Source organism: Crocodylus porosus, unplaced genomic scaffold (genome assembly GCF_001723895.1).
Source record: "Crocodylus porosus isolate Cpor-Errol unplaced genomic scaffold, CroPor_comp1, whole genome shotgun sequence".
NCBI classification, from domain to species: Eukaryota; Metazoa; Chordata; order Crocodylia; family Crocodylidae; genus Crocodylus; species Crocodylus porosus.
Window position 1 is genome coordinate 5,743,944 of NW_017728915.1, and position 4,835 is coordinate 5,748,778.

The 4,835-nt window shown below is 50.6% G+C and overlaps 1 non-coding gene across 1 annotated transcript; it reads left to right on the plus strand.

Moving 5' to 3' along the window:
* Positions 1-563: 563 nt before the first annotated feature.
* Positions 564-634, plus strand: TRNAG-GCC. Its single transcript has one exon. It is a non-coding gene; the product is annotated as a tRNA-Gly (tRNA).
* The last annotated feature ends 4,201 nt before the right edge of the window (positions 635-4,835 follow it).

The window sequence follows — 4,835 nt, forward strand, 5'->3', positions numbered from 1 at the left end:
CACAACATCTGGCTAAGTGCTGCACAAAGCTCTTCTTGCTTTTTCTGCATGCATTTGCAGCACATACTGGGGGCTGCCAGCAGGCTTCAGAGAGGTCGAGTGGCTGGAGGCGCTGCCCTGGGGCAGGTGATGTGGTTTTGGCATCAGAGGCCGGCTGCTTGGCCCCTCTGCCTGGGTGCTTGGCCTGTGCCAGGGGAGACAAAGCGCAGGCAGTGACTCCTGGCAGGGCAAGATGGGTTCCCATCAGGTCCTGGTCAGGGCAGGAGGGCAGCAGGCTCCCAGGGGGTGGCAGGGCCCGGGGCCACCAGGCAGCAGGCAGCGGCAGGTGGGGGCAGAGCTGCCAGTGCGTGGCGTGGGTGCTGCTGCCCTCTGCTGCCCTGCCAGCAGCTGGATCCCCTCCCGTGGGTGCCTCACCCCAGAGCTGGCCCGGCCCCTTGTGCTGTTTCCCTTCCAAGAAGTTGGGAAAGGGAGAAGGATCCAAGCTGGCAGATGCATGCAGAAAAAACAAGAAGAGCTTTGTGCAGCACTTAGCCAGATGTTGTGAGACCAAATAAACAGCTGGAGCATTGGTGGTTCAGTGGTAGAATTCTCGCCTGCCACGCGGGAGGCCCGGGTTCGATTCCCGGCCAATGCAGTTTGAAATGTTTTTCCCGCCCCCCCCCGCATTTTTGGGCTACCTATAAACTGTGTGGGAGGAGTAAAGAGCACTAAGAACTGGCAGACTGCAAACTTGACACTTCTTCCATGTATAAACCTCACAGGAGCTTTACCAGCTGTCAGGACCTCAGCAGCTTGCCTTTGTCCCACCTTGGGCTGAGGCCTTTTAGCACCAAATGAGAGTTCAGGATGTGGCAGCTTCTAGCACTAATGACTGGGTAAATACCAATCTTCTTCCTAATGCCCCAACTTGCTTTTCAAAGGCACCTCTCATCCCCATGCTCAGCTTTGGCAGCTGGCTCCCGGTGTGAAATAAGGACAGCCAGCCCCCAGATTACAGAACTCCAGAGATCAGGGCTAGTAAACAGTTGTTCATTCCCCACCCAGATGCAGTGAGAACCCACAGAAGAGCTGGTTTAAAAAATACCCAATGCAGAGCCCAAGCGGACAGCCCCCCTACCCCTGTGGAAGAATTCCATCCCAGTCTCTCCTATTAGTTTTTTTTCTTTTGTCATTGTCTCCTCACCTGGCTGTCAAGCTGGTTGCCCCAAGTTAAGGGTGTGTGACCTGAAGCAGGTACAGGGGGAGTGAACCTAGTCTCTATTGTTTTAAGCACTAGCATGGGGGCATGAACTTGAGCCATGTCACACCCTTGGAGATGATCACCCTGCTTTTTAAATTTATTGGTCAGCATCAGACAACACCTGCCTTTGATTGGGCCTGGAAGGTGAGGTCATAAAGGTTATTTAAGGGTCCCTCCAGCTTGGGAAAGGCATTTGGAAACTCATGATACAATGAACTGTCTGTTTCCAGAGGAAGCTCAATCAGCCTCTGAATAATACTTGTGAGTAACTTACCTGAAACTTATCTAGAAATATAGCTTACATAACAAAAGGCTACCAAGCTGTACTGTTTGCTCTGGGTTATATGACATTTCTCTAACCTGTACCTTTCCCCAAGCCTACCCTCTTTAACCAATAAAGCTCTCCACTATAACAAGTTCAGTGGTACTTACTGGAAGAGGCATGCCTTTATGCTCCCTATACTTGGCTGACTGAGGGAGGCTACCTTCCATGCTTCACACTTAAGGAACCATACCAAGTTCTCACAGTGGGTCAAGCACCTTCAAGGTCTAGAAGGCCTGTGTACCCCAGGAGGCACAGGACCCAAATACCGACCAGACCCCTGGGTGGTGGCAGCAGTTACCCCAGGCTTGTGGATGTGCTCCAGGAAGGGGGTGGGCCAGATGTGAGGTGCCCTAGGGGAGACACTCAGAGCTTGGTTTTTGGTCAGGCACAGTGAGGCAGGTGGCTCAGGGCAGAAGCGCCCCCTACTGGGCTGCCACAACCCCTACTCACAGACTTTCTTGACATTTGTGGGAGCTCTACCTGCCCAGGTCTGGCATGGGCAGATCTACCAACCATGACCATGTGGTGCAGGCCTGGAATACACAGCCTCTGGGACTGACAAAATGGGTCTTCCCCAGGCAAGAGTCGTTAAAAAGAGCCCAAAGCTGGCATTAGTGCTGCACCCAGGGAGGTGTTGGTACTTAATGACAAACAACACCAAGACAGGAAAGGCATCTTGAAAGCAGCAGCCAACTTCTCACCAGCCCAGTCACAATGCATAGGGGGTGCATGGGGACCCCCTGAGAGCACTGGTGCACCTCCTGACAGCAGCGTTTCCCACTTAGGTGACAGGCAAGGAGGCAAGCAAGCGTGCTTTTCCACGTGCACACACACGCCCTCACTCTTGCCCTGTCTGTAGTATTACTAGGGGTGGTAATGGGGGCACCAGCTGATTTAGAGAGGACACAGCTCCTGGGGAGTGCATGACCCAACTGCCTCAGCCAGGCACAGCTGGTCCCAGACCCAAGCAAGCAAGGTACAGAGAGTCAGCCCTGACAGCAGCAGCCACATACCTGTGCACATACACACACACACATACCTTCCACCCCACCCCATCTCTGCCCAGGGCACAAGAATTGCTAGTCATGCCTCTGCCTCCCACCCCCAAACTCCCTGTCCCACCAAACTGATGCCTCTCAAAAGTTTATATTGTTTGAGGCCTGCAATACACTTCAAATTTAGTTACCATCTCAGAAGTGACTTGCCTCTTGCACTTAGTGTAAAACTATTGAATAAAGTTACTGCTGCCTTTAAAGCAGCAGTAAAGTTCCCTGTCATATTAAAAAAGGCCTACTTCATGTTCCTCAATTTTTGTAGCTCCACTTGCTCTCAAGAATAATTCAAATATTGCCTGACTCCCTTTTAGTCTTCTGCTGCATTTCTGGAGTGGTTTGGCTGTATAAGGACTGTTAGTTGGTCCATTATTTTCCAAACCACCAGAGCTTGCTCTCAAGCCAAGTCTGATATAACGTGTTTATTTGTGGGTTCAGCAGAAGAACCCTAGTCTTCTGACAGAAACTTTATTAAGACAATAAACTAAAGAAGAGAGAGATAACAACATACACCTGCTCAGAGCTCCTTCTCCTAAGCAACTGCCCACAACCAGGTCTCCCCAACCAGCATGGTTACTTTGTACAAGCCTCTTAAAGGGAAGCCAAACCCCTTTGGGGCAGGTGCCAGGCAGGTTTCCTCTGTAGTGATGATCACCAGGTTCAATAAACACACATATATGCAAATGAGAAGAAGAATACATTTTAATCTGTGAAGTAGTAAACAACATCTGCAGACCCTGGGTCTATCTCTTACCAACTGACTAACTAGCTGGTCTGTCCCAGTTCTAACTTCCTCTGTCTCCAGTCTCCAAAAAACCCCAGGGAAAGCAAGCCCAGCTAGACTCAAACTCAAGGGGAGGAAGGCAGGCAGAAGGCTGTGACAAAAAACTTGTAGGGCCAGTGGCTCTGCTCACTCACTTAGGGTTTGGGTTTTTTTTTTCCTTTCTCTTTCTTTGTCTTTTCCCATGTCTGCCGACCTGGTTACCTAGGCAACCAACTTGCTGCATAGACCTGGCTCAGGTGTGGGGTGATCTAGCCTCTCCATTGTTCTGAGTTCTGACCACATGACATGGGGGCTAGGTTTAAGCCAATGTCACTCCAATAGGTAACGCTGATGTTTTTCAAATTGATTGGTCAGCATCTCTAATCATAGCAAGCCTGGCAGTAACTGTTTGAGAGGGATTGGGCAAGCCTTTTTGCTCCCTTTGCTCGACTAGCTAAGGGAGGCTACTTTCTATGCTTCAGGCTATAGGAAGCACATAGATATATCCTGCTGGGGCTAAGCAACCCCTAGGACTACAAGGCCTGTGTACCCCAAGTGGCACAGAGCCCTAACAAAGACTGGAGCTCAGGTGGTGGCAGCCGGTGTGCTCCAGAAAGGGAGTTGGCCAAAAGTTGGAGTCCCTGAGAAGGCATCCAAAGCTTGGTTTTGGTCAGGCACAGTGAGGTGGTCAGCTCAGGGCCAAAGCACCCCCTATTGGCCCACCACAAAGGCCATCTCACTCTGGGAACTTGACTAAAAGCTCTCCCTTCTGGGCAATGCCTGAGGAAACAAGCTCACAAAGCCTGGCCCAGCAAAATCAGCAGCTGTCTTTGCAGCTTGCCAAAATAGCTCAATTGGGAGGATGAGACCAAAAGGGTTGGAGTGCCTCATTCAGTTTCAGGCTCTGGGGGGACCTCTCAACTTACTTTATTCAAGAGAATGTTGCAGTCCCCTGCTTTACTAGCTGAGCTATCAAAGGCACTGCTCTCATGGGGTTCTGCTGATTTTAATATTTTTCCAAGATGCAGGCTTTTCTCCAATGGATAAACCACATCACTTTAGCCTCACTACAGCTCATCCCTACTCAGTAGAGCCCCTTCCTCAGGACTCAGAACCCCGCTCTTATCCCAGAACCACTCCATCCTTCCAGAGAGTTTGAGTTCTCTCTATGCCTTCCTCTGTCCCTGCCCATTTTCTATCAAACTGGCTTGGAGGCCAAAGAACCAGTACAAACAAGAGGAGATCCCCAACCTGTCTTGACACACAATTGTAGTTATCTGAACACCACTCCACTGCTGCAGTACTTGGATGTGTCTAGAGCTGGACCTTGGCATCCCTAGTTTGCCATTATTGTCCACCTTTCCCCAGCAGCCAGGGCAAAACCACTGGACAGGGCTTCCTCTGGACTCCTTAAGAAGAATTGGAGGATTCTTAAGGACAGAGAAGAAACCTCAG